The sequence below is a fragment of the Nothoprocta perdicaria genome, unplaced genomic scaffold (genome assembly GCF_003342845.1).
Source record: "Nothoprocta perdicaria isolate Ctin4 unplaced genomic scaffold, notPer1 scaffold_7, whole genome shotgun sequence".
NCBI classification, from domain to species: domain Eukaryota; kingdom Metazoa; phylum Chordata; class Aves; order Tinamiformes; family Tinamidae; genus Nothoprocta; species Nothoprocta perdicaria.
Genome location: NW_020455976.1, coordinates 5673627 through 5691347, shown reverse-complemented (window position 1 = coordinate 5691347; position 17721 = coordinate 5673627). Strand labels below are relative to the sequence as shown.

The 17721-nt window shown below is 42.7% G+C and overlaps 1 protein-coding gene across 22 annotated transcripts in view; it reads right to left on the bottom strand.

The window, feature by feature from the left end:
- The window catches only part of TCF7L2 (transcription factor 7 like 2), a 167764-nt gene that overhangs the window by 148707 nt on the left and 1336 nt on the right, over positions 1-17721 (bottom strand). The gene's annotated exons all lie outside the window — the stretch shown is intronic.

The window sequence follows — 17721 nt, the reverse complement described above, 5'->3', positions numbered from 1 at the left end:
TGCACACGCTGCTGTGCTTTCCACCTGTTCTAGCAGCTCAGGTGTTGTGCAAAATGCTTCCACACAACAAGCAAATTCCTAAGGCTACTTGTAAAATTACTAGGCACAGCCTTGTTAAACATTTGTTTGGATCTAAGACAATAAATTAAATCACCAAGCAAGCGAGCATCGAGCACTAAGCCACAATCAAAGCTAAGTAAATAGAATATCCCACCAGTGACTTATCCCCCAGTCTGTACTCGCCATCCTCCATCCCTGCTCCCCATGCTTAGGAAGCCTCCCACAAATCAATAGTGAGGATCATTGATTACAATCAGAGCAGGATCACACCCTTGTCCTTCCAGGTCAAAGGGCACAACAAATATGGGCCATTATATATTTTGTGGCACCACTCAGTGGCTATACACGTAGTTATGATATCCACAGAATAGCGTTCATTTATTTCAGCAACAATCTGACAAACCATATTTATGCTGCACCTTTGCCCTCCTTGCTTGAACTCTGCTCAGCGATGTCTCTCAGCTGGGACTACTTCTAACACACAAAACCTCCAAACAGCTTTCAAACCGCCTTGTGTTGCTTGGATATTGTTTTGTCTAAATCTACTACAAAAGGGCATTTTCTCGCTCTCCACTTTTCCATCCTCCTCCTCTTCTCCCTTAGATTGTGCGCCCAAAAAAAAAAAAAAAATCAGGGATTTAAAGTTGCATTTGTTGTGGGCCCTCTGTGATCACTGAGAGCCTGCTGCATAACTGGCTGGTCTAAAAAGTTGCCCTCCACTCCCGCACTAAAGCGGCGGCCCAGCTCGTGCTGGCAAAGCACTCGAGAAGCCCACAACCATCCCCAGTCCCTCTCGAGCTCCAGCACAGGACGAGCCACCAGGTAGGAGAGCTGCTCGAGAACAGAAACTTTAATTATTGGCACCCGAATACCGCAGTCACACTGCTGCTTTCACTGCATTCCAAGATCGCTGTGTTTTATGGACAGCCAGCAACAGAAATATTATTAATGCTAATTTTATACTTCAGAGAAAGAAAAGAGGCATAGACACTTACCTACACCTTGTATATGTATATATATATATTATATATATATGTACACACATACATATTAATAGATATATGTACATAAACACACACATGTCTGTGCAGATAAAACTATTTGGTATAAACGAAAAGACTGGTTGTCTGAAAGGGTTATAAATGCCTCTTAGAGCTCATTTAGTCTGGTGTGCATAATCTCACCCATAAATTTGCCACTTGTAAATATTCCAAACTTAGGCCAATAAAAACCTTTTCAGCAACCTGGCAACTTTTATATATATATATATATATATATATATATTCATGGATCTAACATAACATATAACATCATAGATTCTAACATCCAGTCTTTGTTTGCTATCCTTCTGAAACACAGGAGCCTAAACAGGCAGAAACGGAAACAGTAGGAAGAAGAAAGGCACAATCCATGTGTCCATATGAAGGACACACTGAGTGCTCAGCAAGTTACAGTAAGTGGAAATCCATATCCCATGGACAGGATGCAGCAGCTCCACATCACCTTTCCTCAAAACTGAAAGTATGGCAGCAAGGAGAATGTCAAAAAGCAAAGAGATAAACATAGAAACTGGTGTCGTGTCATGATCTCATTTAAGACTCAGCTACACCTAGAGAATCTTCCTTATGACAGTCATATAAACGCTGGGCTGGGGCTGTGTACAAGAGATTAAAACAGAGAGGAAGTTTCACACATGTCATGCTACCAAAGGTTATTTTAGGAACTGCCTATAAGCCGAGTTGAGGGTGGAAGCTGATTATATTACCACAGACATATTTAAAAATATAGGCCAAAACTCTCATCAAGATCTTTCATAACGGGTTTTGCCTGCACTGTGACCTGAGCTTTAAATTCATGAGGAGACTCTGTAGAGATGTGCTGCACACAAGGCTTCCCTCGCACCAGCATGCAGCCAGGCAGAGAGCACTGCAGCTTAAAGGTTCACGTTTGCTCGAGGGGCAGCCCAAGCCTCACGTAGAGACCCCTCTGCCGAGGCACCTACGTATGGCCATCTGCCTCCTATGGTGCCTGGAAGAGCTGATCTTCCCACGCAAGCAAGAAGTCACCAAGCAGGGTCACACAAACAGTCACTTGGGCTTCAAATTTGGGTTTAAGAGAAGCTTATATACACACAGATGCATGTGTGTGTGTGTATGTGTATATATCTATATTACATATAGGTATTACAGTTTTCCTATCAATTTCTTTCATATGTGTGCCAAACCCCTGGCTGAGAAAAAGATATACAGTATATTTTTATGGCTTACAGTATATTTTTTCCAATATTACTTAGACAAAATTTGCAAACATCTACTGAAGCTTTTAAAGAGAGCTTTATGATAAAAATTAACCAACAGCCTGAAAAGAAAAAGTAGCTAACTACATCTTAACAAATTTGTAATTGTTAAGCCATAAAAAAGTCACTAAACAAAAGCCAGTTTCATTTTCAGTCAGATATTTGCAGCTGCTCCAAGATTTTTGGTATCTATGCATTCATTTCCTTGAAATCAAGTATTTCTACTGTAATTTTTGTATGAATCTAGCCATTTCTGAGGTTGTACAGACAGAATTATAAGCGAAATTGGAAATCTGGGACTCACTTTGGGAGGACAATATTTCTTCAACCTGTAAAAGCAATCAAATAACACCACATATTAACAGCTCCTCAAGCTCCAACATCTAATAGGACATAACTTCTTAGCTTTTTTTTGGTGCAGTAAGATTATCCATCACACAGCCATGTGTTTGGCCCATGACCCAAAGTTAGAATCAGCTAACAGGTTGCCAGGTATGGCCCACTCTGCTTACCTATGCATTCCTGACAAAGTTAAAGGCACAACTTGCACGTTGTAGAGAATGTATATTGCCTCATGCACATGATTTCAGACTGTAAGGCAAGCACAGAACGCTGCTACTACACCACCAAAGCAAGAGCAGCTGATACATAGCAACAGACAGCTAGGGCAACCTACGTGGGCAAACAACATGAGGAAGTTTGTACCAAGGCTAACTTCATATCATTTAAAAATCAATTAAATTTACACAACTGCAAAGACAAGGAAGACAAGACACCATAACTACCAAGACAAGACACCATAACTACTAACACCAGATATTAGAAACAAGATCAGCACAGCAGATTCCAATACATAAGTTCATCCATTGAAAGTTTTATGCCAAATCACTGCTATCTTGATGGAACTACACTCTTTGGCTCAAGAGCTTCACACTAGCCACTACAAAGGAGTGGAAAAAAAAAAATGCATCTCCCATAGACCAAGCTACTATTAAATCTCACTGAAAGATTTCCAGCCACCTTCTTGGACAGCCTCACATCAGTGAGGAACATTTTTTTTCCCTAATTCCAAATGCATGTCTAGCAGAGAGGTCTGATTGCTTTTCCACTATAAGCCATGTTTCCTGACAGTGCTTGGAAGGTAGCTGGTCTTCTTCTGAACACAGGCACACACCATTATGTCTGTGCATAAATGAGACGGGGAACTACCCATTTCTCTCCTGATCAAACAGTTCCACAGCTGAGACTCCTGTCATGCTACTCAGCTGAGTAATTACTCATTGAAAAAGAACAGCAAGTAACTTGTGAACAACTTCACAAGCAACAGCCTTTTTCCCCCTCCTACGTAAACTTAAATGCCAAATACCAAGCCTATTTGTAGCAGTCAGGATTAGTTCTAAGAGCAAATCACCAGAAAGGTGCAACTGATCTGAACGCTTACCTAACCGCTAATGATTATTCCCACTTTTCTTTTCTTGTTTGTGTGTGCATGTATGTGGTACCAAAGGCATTAAGTATTTATGATAAAGAAAATTGCCATCCTGAACAGCAAGAATTCCATGAGAATTCTCATTCCAAGAAAGAGAAAAAACATAAAACCGGAAGAGACATGGGAGAAGGATAATGTCAAAGCTCAAACACTTGTGACAGCAGGGGAGTGGATCTGTTTTTCCATTCTGGATGTTCCTCCTTTGGTCTTATCTGGAATTACACCAAAGGAAGATGACCCATTGCTACATATTCACCAGCTTATACAGACCTGTAAATCTGTGTGTCAGCACAAGAGAGGAGAGGAAAGACACGCACCACAGATTCTAGGATATGGCCCTGCTGGCTTTTGCAACTGTTCACACAACCCTAACAAGGTTTCTTCGGTAGCATGAAATACCAGGTCACCTCCTGGGACAACATTAGATTCATTTTTCTCCAAAACAGAACATTCAAGAGTCAAATTGTTAACAAGTTCCCATATTTGTAGTCACTTTAAGGCACTGGGAACAGGATTCACACAATTCAAATGGTTAGATCTTGCTCCCACCAAATACAGCACATCCAAGTGAGTGCACAACTACTGAAACTTTATCAGGGTACAGTGTAGCTGGTGGTTTCTGACTACAGTTCAGTACCATGTCCCAGTACCTCAGGTCCATGCAATATTCAGGCTAAATGGCGACCAATTTGAAGGCCATGAGGACACAAAAATCCCTTCTCCAAACAGCTCTGTGCAGCTATACCTTGAAAAGTGACTCCATGAACGTGGTATGAGGGTGAGGTAGGGAGGAAAGGAGTGTAGTGTTTATTTCCTTTCAACTTTCCATTTCATATGTATTCACTGCCATGTCTGAACATGTTCAGACATTTCCTCCCCTCCCCAGTTACCCTTCTTCCAAATGCTTGTCTTACAAATTATATCTGGGATCTGAAAATTAAGCTGAATTCACTCCTTCTCTTTCTTATGCACACAGAGCAATAAAAAGCCTTTGCAATCCAAATTCTGCACTTGTGTACACCTGCGTAACCCATTGTCCTTAAATTATTCCCTCAACAATGGCTGTGGGTTTGTACAGGTGTTGAACAAGCCCCATAATTGGAATTTAACAAACAATCCCAACAGCAGGGGGAAAAGAAAATGAGAGGAGAAAAAAAAAAAAAAAAAAGACAGAAAATACAACTCACTTTTTGTGGCATTCTTAACATATTCAAGAGGCAGTAAAAACAAAAGCAAAACTCAGAGGTATCTAGGTGTGTACAGATGCTGGTAGGCAGCTCATGAGATTCCCACTCTGCAATAGCAAAGTGTAAATGAGAAACTTGTGCTCTCACCCACATCATTTTTCCAGTATTCCTTAGCCTCCTTCCTGCTTCACTTAATATATTGATATAGGTTTTTTTTAAACAAAATTGAACTTTTAAACCCCAATTAAACTTTGCAAACTCCCCTTTGGGATGGCAAATCTAGGCGGCCATCCTTCAAGGCAGACACCGAGCCTGGCTTACCCAGGTGCTTCTCAGGAAGGCTGATGGGGACAAGTTCAGATACACGTACGGACTCTCAGGACCACGCGCACCAAAGAGGTTTCCAGGAGAAGCAGCATCTCACAACTGTTTAGTGCTGCATTCAGGAGCAATCCCAAGGGAAGCAAAAAACCAAGACAGGACCAAGCTCAAGGAAATACCCAACAAAAGGACAAGGGCGTCTACCACTCAACAGTACCACCTGAGCTGCCCTCAACAGCTGCTTTTATAGTCTGAGCGTATGGCCTGCCCAACCAACTACACAGCTGTAAAATCAAATAAAAGCCTTCAGCTGCTCTCAGGAGCTGCACAGCCGCCTGAGACGGTGACTGAGGAACAGTTTCCTCCTGCCCTCTCCTCTGTGCATCAAGCAGCAGCCAAGGCACTGGCTAGGGAGGTACTGGGGAGTTTGTTGCTATGGATAACTTAGCCATAATAATCTAAAGGGAACGGTTGTCCAACAGGCAAATGAAGGAGATCAGTGACTTTATAGGGCCAGCAATTACTCCTCAGCAGAGCAGGATCGCTGCAGAGCACTCATTACTGAAGAGATGCCAGTTACTGACAAATTACCAAACTGAGAAATTAATTACCAGCTGAGAAAATAATGCACCAGGGATAGGGCTGAGGGGGCCATATTCAGGAGAGGTTCCTAATTTGCAACAAGTGCGCCCTAATCAACAATTAGTCCTGCGCGCGCGAGGCGCCTTTCACCAGTGGTGACAAAGTGGCATCGCGGGGACACGGCCACGGCATCCGACCTGGCCAGGACACGGATCCTGCCGGCGGCTCCGGCACCGCGGCCTCACTGCCAGGGCCAGCCCTGCTCCTCCTGGAGCCTGCGGGAATGTTTCCCACGTCCCAAACAGAAGCATGTTTTGCCACATGTAAGCAGCCTTTTTTTTTTTTAATGTAAACTTAAGGGTGAGCAATTTTTCCACTTTTTTTTTCTTTTTGATGCTAGAGAACAACTCTGATCCCCCCCCCCCCCCCCAAAATAAAACAAAGATCTGGCCAAATCCGCCACCAGCACCAGTTGAAAACAAGTTGTTTGTTTTGGTGGAGAAGACAAAATCTAAATAGAAAAGTTTCTTGTGAGAAGAAGCACTTTTTCACACAGGCAACACTTCTTGTCCCTCAGAACCTCCCTGCTCCATCACCTGTCTGAGGATGTAGGCCCAGGTATGAGCCAGGCCACTAATACCAGAAGCGCAAGACTCACTCCTACAGTAGATACATGAGTGTCTATTACCTTTAACAAAGTTTCTGTAATCTGTAGCAAAACCTTCTTCGTTTCCTCTGGTGCATCTTAGGAACATGTTCAGCTGTTCACTGTTCCCGAGATCTCCAGCAGTGAAGAAGGGAGCAAGGAAGTAAGAATGTAATGTTCACCAGATCCAACCATAGAGCCTAAGCAGCTGTGCCCACAGGCCCTGAAGATAATAAAAGATGCAGAGAAACACAAGACAGAGCAAGAATATCAACCGTAAGGGCTCCTCATGGAAAAAAAAAAAAAAAGTGGGAGAGAGATAACACTGACCAACTGAATGACTGAGTAAATGAGCAAGGGTCACTAACACCAAGGCTTCCTAAAGCAGCCATAGCGCACTGTGGCAGAGAGGACAAGTAACAGGAATCTCAAAGCCAGAGCAGCAGCTAAAGAAAGAAACAGGCATCCAAGTGACTAACTTTGCATTCAGGGTGATTATTCGGAAAAATTAAGGAGTTTTCTTCTGGAAATTTCACAGTCCCATGTCTTTCCTTGGGCACGAGCACCCATGGGGCAAACCTTTTCCCTTGCTCACACTGCTATCTGAACACCAAAAGAATCAGTTCAGGGTCCCCAGACACTTCTCCAATAGATTTGTTCACCAAACCAAATAATCTGTGGGCCTAATCCTTCTCCTGATAAGAGCAATGGCAAAACTCCTCATTTTTGCAAGGAATCCCATGAAAACTAACTGCTCCTAACAGGCAAAGGTGTCAAATCAAGTCAGACACACAATAAATTTACTCAAAAATATTCAGGCCTTCCCCTCCAATACAGGACCAGTGCATTTCTAAAAGCATCCTCTTATTTCTGTACAACAAATTAAAGTTTTTCTCCCTCTGACTCTGAAAAAAAAAATGAAAAAAAAAATCCTGCCTGAAACTATCATTTGAGACAGGAAGAAGAAACGCCACATCCTGTTCTTTTAAAACAAGGGGAATTTAATGACGAGTAGCTAAAAATGTGGCCACACACACACACACACTCCTCCATATACACATACATACACAGAGGCAGTTCATCAAAAGTGAATCGCCGAGAGAAAGATGAATTTGAACCCTTTATCCCCTGTCCTTTCTAAAGGCTGCCACTCAGTAAACGGAGATTGCTCTAATTACTGTGACAATTCTGCACCCCGTTCAAACAACTTTTGTGCTCCGGACAGGTTTCTCTGCGAGTTTGAAATTCTTGGCCTGAGAACCACTCTTGTCTAAAAGAGGTTTCTGGTTCCAAGCGCAGAATGCAACACTAACAAGTTGTCCCTCTTTTCAGCTCCTTTCATTCTCCTCTTTTCCAATTGCCCGATTCAGAGCTTAATGAAAACTTGTCAAGGCTTTTCTTCCCACAAACCCTGTCGAGCCCCAAGGCAATCTGTGCACAGAGTAACCACAGGAATCTCATATTGTCAATTAAAATTGAATAGACACCTGATAACTGGGTATACGTTCAAGAATAATATATATCACATGCATGCACAGAGATGTGCATATGTAGCCAGGCAGGCAGGCGTGCTGTGAACACCCAGCTGACAGACCAAACTCAACCTCCTTCCACTTGGGTTCTAGTTTTCAGATCTTATTGCAATATTTCTGAAATTAAAGACAAAGTAATTTCAAGTATTGTAGTCAACCCACAGAGATTAATGGAAAATACACTGCTTGCATATACCAGGCATTCAGCCTTTAATAACCCTGGGGATTGCAAAGATATTTAGTCCCAATCCAAGTGAAATAACCTTCACAGATAATCTTTAAACAGTTGTTTTATGACTGCACAGGACTTGGATATGCAGGAGCTACTCTCAAACATACATATAGATACCTGGATTTATTTTTTTTTTTTTTAGTAAAGATACATATACATTTTAAGTGACATTTTTAAAGTGTAGTTAAGAATAAATCCATCGGGGAATGTAAGAGAGAACAGAAGCATTCCGCTAAAAACAATAAAAATCTAAGCAAATTGACATCCAGATAGAGAGCTATATTTTGCACCTCCTTGCAAAGGGAGAAAAATCTTCCTGCCAGTGTCCCAATAAAAACAAAACACTGGTTGCTGCCTTATTCTTCTGATGTGTTCACTCAAGGTCACACCTTTCCTGTATTCTTTATATCAGCAAACATTTATAATAGAGTAATTTCAATAGCAGGCTGTCGGGGCTGGGGGTAGATCAATGCAGCATCTATGTGCCGTGTTCCAGATCCTGTCTCTGTCAGAACAGTGGCCCTGGTTTTATAAATCTCTTAAATCCAATTAAACCAATGCAAACCTCTCACCATATTATGCTCCCAGACCCGTTCACTGCTTTAACCAGGTTAAAATTATTCAACCTAGAGTTTAAGGTAGTTCAAAAGAGCCTTTTTTAAATACTTGCATCAGTTTAAAAAATAAGTGAATAAATAAATAAATGCAGTTGCTTGTCTCTTGAACAGAAAAGCCCATGGCCTCAGACTTTTCCAGGTAATTACTCGGGAGTCACTCACTCCAGGGAGTTTGGATGCACTCAGAGGGATAGATAAGTCCCCACCTCTCTCCTTTTATTTTTACTTTTTTCCTTTCTTAGAAGAGGATGCTTTGTTTCTATCATACCAATATCTAACAATCTCCCATATTCCCCAGGAAGCCCCTTGGCAATGTTTTCATTTGGGCGCTTTCTAAATATCCCTTTGGGCACTGGTTTTGGTTCAGCTTGGGCGTTCCAGCCGCGGCCGCATCTCCCGGGAATCACGGAGCAGAGCTGCACCCCGCTCTGTGGAGCACCTTTCCCACCTTTCCCACCACGGACACTCCAGTGAGCCCTACAAACACTGATGGAGCACAACCCAACCAAACCTTCATACACGGTGGCCACCAGACAGGCAATGGTATTTCCCATGGAGCTGACAGCATTAAAGCCTGTTCTACAGAGCGGGCAGAAGAGTTAGTCACAACTAACTGTGCCAGTAAGACTAACAACGTGGTTATGGGACCTTATAACACCACGGACTCCTGACTTCACCTTTGCTTCTGCAGTGGATTCTGACCTGCAACTAAACTGTCCTCCCATCTTCTCCCTCTTCCCTCCCTGCGCTCCTCAAGCAAAAGCATTTCCACCAGCACAAACACATTTTCTGCTCACCAAAGCCTACTTGTCTCGTATAATTTCCATCATTTTGCTGTCATCACATTAACTTCTATAACTTCCATACAAATCCACCTACTCATATTAACAAAAAAAAAATATATATATAAAAATATAAACAAAAACCACCACCTCCCAGCACTACTGACATGCAGCAACCCTGGTCCCACCAGGATGCTCTGCACGGCTGGGGCAAGGCAGGTACTGCAGAAGAAGGGGCTCATTGGGAAAAGTGCCACTGGAAACACCTCTTTTTTCTTTCTTTTTTTAATGAATGAGGGACACAGAAGAAAAAGTATCAGAAGAAACAATGTAGCAATGTGACGTTTAGCTCAGTTTGTCTTTTTCAGTACCTTTACCCACTCTTGGGAGAAAAAAAAAAAAAAAAAAAAAGTTGGCAATTGGCGCGGGCAGGGCCTGATCCAAAGGCTTTCGTTATTAATAGAAGTCTTTTTCCACTGACTTCAATGGATCTTGGACCAAAACCAAGGAGACAAGATTTCACAGCAGTACGAGTGGCACACATGCTCGGGAGTCAAAAAAACAATCAATAGCATTTACGATCTTAATCTGCACAGTATAGTTTTGTTTGCATTTTTTTTTTTTATTTATTTTTATAAATAGGCTCTGGGCTGTCTGATTAGTGCACCCAAAAAGCCTCTCTGAAGCTGAAAGGAATTACGAGCAGACACAAACTGCCCTGCAAAGGTCTGTAATACTCCCAGTATTTCCTCCGACAGGAATAAAAAGGCATCCTTTACCACAACATTTCTCCTAAGCTGCTGCAGCCACACGTTAAAGTGGCCCATCATTATGAACTCCTCTAGGAGCAGCTATAACCCTCCTCATAATGAATTAATTTGTATCAGTACGGCGATCATGTGCCTTTTCCATACGAAACCCATTGTTCTGGAGCATTAATAAAAACCTCACCAAGTGAAGTAATGCAGTACCCCCCTATATTTAGTTTAAAGAAATTTAAAATAAATGCATTAAAACAAAATTGCTAATATCTTTAGTACATCATAATTGGCACAGCAAGCAGAAACTCAGTTATCTTCTCAGCAAGTATTTATAGCATCACCCTTTCCCATTCATTCTGCATTTTCTTAGAGAATCCACTGTCCCCTACATCTGCAATTCATTGACTTTACAATTTACCACATGTTGAGATGGAGAGGTCTCAGCTCCATTTGAATCACTGCACAAATATGCAAGTGATTTATCGTTTTAAAACTGAAGACTGCAGAAGAACGACTCCACTTTTCCTGAACATTACTCCTTCTGGCAGACCATGAACAATTACAGTTCGTACTAATTAAGCTCTGTAAATGTGCTGTGCCCTGCTAATGCCTACCAGGCCTCAAATTTAGTTGCATGCAGCCAAACTTCAGCCAGCAACTTAACTCCTTCCGCGCTGCCCAGGGCCGACCCCAGCAAGACACAGGGCTGGGGCTGAGCCTGCCTAAACCCAGGGCATGAGCCTGGACTAATTTTGCAAGAAATACATGGGGAAGAGCACAGGGCAGGCAGCAGGGAAAGTATCCTCGCTGATAACCTGATAGGAAGGGTCCGGTACCAAGCCAGCTTTGTAATGTGGTGTTAAGGGATTCATATTTATCCCCAGGGGCTAATAAGTCACAGCATTCCATTGATTAGGAAGAAGCATAAAACCTTCAACAAAACCGTACATTTATTTGTGGAATTGACAGCCCCCTCATTTTTTCAGTCAGGTTTTACATGATTTGTAGAAGAAAAACATATGGGCAGAAGAGGGTCGATTTCCACCACACACATAACCCAGTTTGGGGGGATTTTTTTTCTTTTATTCCTTTTTTCTTTTTTTTTAATTAACATCCAAGTGTGACAGTAACCTACAGGGAAACTGAAATTCAGCAGCTCAAGAAATTAAAGCTACAAGCAATACCTAGACATACTTGAGTAATCACATTATCTTGTTAAAACACGCATGCACACACACACACATATATATATATATACACATACACACACAGAGAAACAGAAGCGCTTCAACTCTAACAGTGCTCGCTAGCAAAGCCTGTTTAATAGGGAGTGAGCCGAGAGCAAGGAGCTCTGCCGAGTTTGCTGTGTTTTTCCCTGGGCCCCAGACTTTCCTGACATTTAGGAGTCGCTCCCTGGATCCCAGGCTTCCCCTTCGAGCAGCCCTTCACGTGCAGTTTTCTCCCCTGCATCCCAGGTTAAGATTCCTCCGGGTATTCAATACTCTCCTAGTCACCCCACACTCTCCCCTCACCCCTTCACATCAGCATATGTATTTTACCCCCCACAACCCACATTTTTCCTTCGAGGAGAATTAAGACTTCTCCCTTGCAAACTGCTTCCAAGCTGAGCACACTAATTCACCCAATGCACATTTCCCCTGATGCAGAATTCCAGAGCTTTAGGAAGTCCTATTTCACAGACACAGTCTAAAAGATACCTAAGGAAGATGCCTGGGAATGCATTAAATCTGACATGTTTTTCCCCCCTTCCAGCTCAGTGCTTCGTAAGAAAATTAATGGACGTTTCCAGGTGTCATCTTTCTCGAGCCGTTTGCTTGTGTCGGTATCTAGGAAATAGGCTGTAATCCTGCCAGGGCCACCCCAAAGCGCTCCAGTTGTGTTAAACTTCTTCCCTTTTTCCTGGCCTGGCCGCAGCCCGCAGCGCCGGGCGCGCTCAGCACGGCAAGCGTTAATTATAAACTTGGTAGCCTATGTAAAAGCACCAGCACAGAGCAGCGGGTCGGAGGAGGAGCGCAAATATCCTTAGCTTTTGGGTGGGGAGAGACAGGATTTCCATCGCTCCCCCCCGCGCACCACCGCACTCCATCTCTCATTGCTTATAATTAGTGAAAGAAATTTGACCCACTGCCAGTGTCTGTGGACCTTGGATATTATAAGGCCAGCGTGGCGTCAAATATCTTAACATTCATAAGTGTTATAGGCTGTAAATAAACCCCGTGGATTTATGACCCGGCGGTGCTTGCCAGAGAACGACTGTGGCACATTTCTTTCAGCAGACCTGTCGAGGTGCAAGTTTGCCTTTGGTTGTAAAATTAACCATTTCCTTCACAAATGTGCCCAATTAGAAGTCAAAGTTGCAGGCTTACTTACATATTTGCAAGAAGGCGGCACTAAGGAGACGCACGGGAACAGGGCTTTAAACTTCTCCCTAATACTCAGCAACACCCCAACAAGCTCCAGTCCTCCCCAAGGCTCCGGCGTGGGAGCGGAGTATCGCGTTTCAGCACAACCCCCTGGAATGGGGATGGAAAAAAAGGGGGGGAAAGGGAAAAAAAAGGGGGGAAAAAGGGGACTGTGTGTATTTACATGTGTGTGTGTGCAAGCACTGGGTGCCAGAGCGCAGGAGCAGGGGGAAGCGGGCGGATAGCGGCCGGGAGAAGCCTCCCCTCCCTTCCCCCAATATAATGTCCTCGACTTCCTGTGCAGGAGAGCGCTTGCTAAATCCAGGTTGTCTCCCGCTTAACTGCCAATAATCCAACTTCCACATAACTCCCAGACAGCTGGGAAAAGGTCCTCGGAGTTTTTAGTCACGGTACAGAACCACACGTCCACACGCAAGACCTGCAGCTGTCCTCCTTCTCCGCACCACATTTTTTATCCGATTTGGGGGCCCAGTCATGAAAAAGTCAGGCGAATTAAGAGCGTTTCTACCTGCATTCCCGTTTACAAGCTCTAATGAAAGCTGTGACATATTTCCCCCACCACCACCTTCAACTGACAAATCAGCACATATTTGCTTCAACAAAAAAACGAAGAGGAAGGAGAAGGGGGGCAAAGCCACTCAATATCATCAGCCCATGTATAAATGCATTTAAAAAAATCTGGAAAAGCATCTACTGTGCCCTTTTTTTTTTTTTTTCCTCCCCCTTTTTTTTTTTCCCCTCCAGTGCAGATCAGCCACTGGTGCACCTATTAAAATTGTTCGATTTCCAAAGCAAATATTATTTTTAATGAAGTGCAGGGCTGCAATTATCCCGCACGCTCGAGTAACAGTGCTGCATTATATTGTTTTGCAAGGTCCCAGAAACATGAAACTTTTCTCTAACTAATTTTCATAGCCCCCTACAGAGAAGCTGACTGACTTAGCAGTGCCGCATTTTCTCCAAGAGGAAATCTTCTAGAGGAAAAAAAAAAGGAAAAAAAAAAAAAAAAGAAGGAGAATTAAAAATAAATAGGGTTCTTTAGAGAAAAGAAGGCAGCAAGCCCAGCCTGTTAGCCATTGTATACCAGCTATGCTAATACTAGAGCAGAGTGATTCAGCAATCTACCTAATTAAGCATGAGGAAACTTTCTTTATGCAGCTTCTATTTGATTTCTGCCACAGGATCATCAGTTCTTATTTAATAACTTGGGTTTTTTTTTTTTTTTTTTTGCACAAGAGGAACTTTATTAAAAGCCTTGCTATTCCTTTTAATTTTTTTTTTAATTTTAAGAAAAAGTGAATATTGCACTCGCCACTCACCAGCTATGTACCACAAAGTAGTAAAGTGCTGACATATTAAGTTATATCTACATTATTAAACTAGTTGGTGGATGTTAATGCTATAATCCATACTGCAGACATTAAACCTCAACCATAAAGATTAGTCAAGAATTAATATTGTCACATCGAGACTGAAATCTTAGCATGTCGGCCATAAATATTTCTGAAGGAGATGAAAAACAATTAGCATAAATACCAAAGAAGGGCAAGAACACCTGTTCTTTTTCAGTGCGATACGCATTTTATTGTTCTCTATTTAAAATGTAATGACCTGTGTAATTACTGTAATATTACATTGTATTGCAAGGGCTTGGAATGTCACACTTTGAAAAGTGTTGTCAAAACAATTGGAGGGAGGGAAAAAAAAGGACCACCATTAACCCTTCACACTCCAGCGTCTGCAGCTTTTGTGGTAGAAAGGATTATGTTGTTTGACTCGGGAGATAAAGGAAAACATCCATTTTTCAAGTCAATTAAAAAGAAAAAAAAAAAAAGTTTCCCCAACATAAAATCTAAGGGACGGGGCTGCCCTCCACTAGAGCTATTCCAAACTCCCAAACTTCAGCACCGAGCGGGAAGCCTGTTTGTACTGTCTCACTCAGCAACAACAATTTAGCTGAAAGGAAGACACGACAGCACTAGCAAAAATAAGAATATCTGCCAGCAGGGTTTTCTCAAGTCGCTCCGCATCTGTTTGCTCACCGAAACCATTAACCAAGCTCTGCATTCAGGATAAATATTAAATACACCACTTCTTCAAACTCTGAAAGGAAAACAATTCCCTGTTTTCCCCCTAATAGGCAGCTATCACAGTCCTGCTCCAAGTGTAAGGATGAAACGGGGATTCTCAGTTGCATTCACTGCTTCATTACTATTTGACTAGACCTCTACTTAATACACATCTATTCCTGAAAGCAACCCACATTATTCAATCAAAAGCAAGATCAACTCCATGCAAAGAAAAATCTTTGTCTTTTAACATAAAATCAGCACTATCACGCTATATAGTTTCCAACAATTAAAGCCTTATTCTTGAGATAATGTATTATTCATCATAAGCAGATTTTATGATGCCTATTTTTTTTCTCTCTGCTGAAGCAGTAAAGCAGAAATTGCTGCTCATGAGTTTGCTCTTAAACAGACAATTACAGGTACATTTACAGAAAAACAATAATCCCGCTACATGCACACACAAAAAAAAAAGGGGAAAAACCACACCCACAAATCTTTAAGACTCTACAATAGCAAAAGAAAAGATTTTTACATTTTTTACCACATACAGCATCATCTATTTACCTTGTATGCTCTAAAGCTCAACAAATATGCTCTCTGGAAAAAAAAACTATAAAAATAAAAACAAAATTTGCAATTATGCAGATTTATCTGTACCTTTTCAAACCATGTTAAAAAGCAGGAAAGAGACAGATCTAGCTTGTCTGGGATTCAAGGTTAGAGCTGCAGTGAACTAGAATCCACCTAAAAACTGTGTGGCAGACAACAGCCATCCCGCTCAGTCTTCACAATATTCTCCTCGCAGGCCTAAATAAATAACTTTAATTTTTCCAGGCTATAATTAAGCCACAAGCAAACAAACAAACGCACAGAATGTGAAAGAATAAGGCTAAGAAGACAGAAGAAGGCTGCTGGAGCCTGGATGTGGAAATAAGAAAATTGCCTATTGCGTGTGGGAATATCCTTTCAGAACCCATCTGATAACAGGAGAGGCCACCTGCTATACCAACAATAAAACAACATGTAATCTGTTCTACAGTACCTTTAATTCATACAAACAGAACATTCCTATGGAGGCCTTTTTTTCACTGAAGGGGACAGCGAGGAAGAATATTTCCACTACAGATAACTGATAACTGATCATTGTCTTTACATTTTAAGAGAAAAAGAATCTGTAAGAAAGGCAGAGAGTTTAAAAAAATGTATGTCTTGTAAGAAGAATGCTTTAAGAAGAAAAGAAACAGAGTTGTTTTTTCAATTAACCTATGCCTGGAATAGTGGAATGCGTGTTAGAAAAAAAAAATGAAAAAATATATAAGGCTTCGCTATTTGCAACAAAGTAATTTATGAAGAATGTTTTACCATCTGGAGCCTGGTGTTCATAAGATTTCAAAATTTATCACCATCATCCATAATACATGTGGGTGACCGTATTCAAAAGAAAAAATATAACGCATTCAGCCCATGAATTCCCCTCCCAATCATTACAATTTCAAGCTGCAGTTACCCCCATGTCACTGTCCCAGAAATCCCACTCCTTGCAGGAGTAGCCTGGCGAGTTAACCAAAAAATAACACATAGCACCACATCCTCAAAACAGGACAAGTCCATAAATCTTACTTATTTCATGTCTGTCACTCTATATTTACTAATCTGAGCGTCTCCTGTTGTTTCACTAAATGAAAACAAGCCTGACCTGATGTTTAATATTTTAATGCTTTAAAACACTTGTGGATCCGATACACTGAAGTTGTCTCAGCCCTCGGTCATTAGCATGGGCTCAACATCCCCCAAACAGTGGATCTATTCTTGCAAATTGCTATCTCGAGTTACTGCGCAGGGCAAAAAAAAAGAAGTGTGTAAACACACATGGTGCTGCCGGGGACGCCTCAAATTTAAAAACAGCCCGAAGAAACCAAACAGCAACGTCAGACCCGTCTGCAGGAATACGTAGGATTTGCAGCCCCTATGGATTACGCAATTTAGTTGAAAGTGATGATTAAATAAATGAGAAATATGAAAGGGAAAAAAAAAAACAGCTTTAGACGTGACAAATCTGATGTCAAAGCAGAGAACGCAGTTGGTGACACGGGGAAATCAAGAGCGAAGCACCAGCTGAGGCCACCAGCCCTACGCGGAGCCCCCAAAGTTTCTGGGACCCGGCCTCAAACTTGCCTTGCCTCCCTGCACGTCCCGACAGGCTCCCCTGCCACATAACCCGCGGCCTTTTTATTATTCATTTAGGGGAATAAAAATTAAAAAATATGGAAGGAAGGGAGGGAGGGAGGCGACTTGAGCGCATTCCCGCTCGCGAGCGGCTTCCAGGCGGGATTTTGCTGGGATTTGGGATGCTTTTTGTGGTGCCGGTGCGGGGCCGCGCGGCGCTGCCCCCGGCTCGGCTCGGCGAGCACGGGCCGGGCCGGGCCGGCTGCGGGGCCGCCCCCGGTACCGGTGCCGGTACCGGCCCAGGGTGCTGCGCGGCCGCGCGGGGCCGGCCAGGGCACGAGAGGGTTAAGGGGGAGGCGGGAGCGACCCAGACGCCGCTGGAGGGGGCCGAAGAAAACAGATCCCCACGGAAAATAAATAGTTTTGCAGGAGCCGGGGCCGAGGCTGCGCCGAGGAGAAAACAACCCCTTTCCCCTGCCCTGCAGGCCAGCGCAGGGGAGGAGGGGAGGGAAAAAAAAAAGGGGGGGGGGGGGG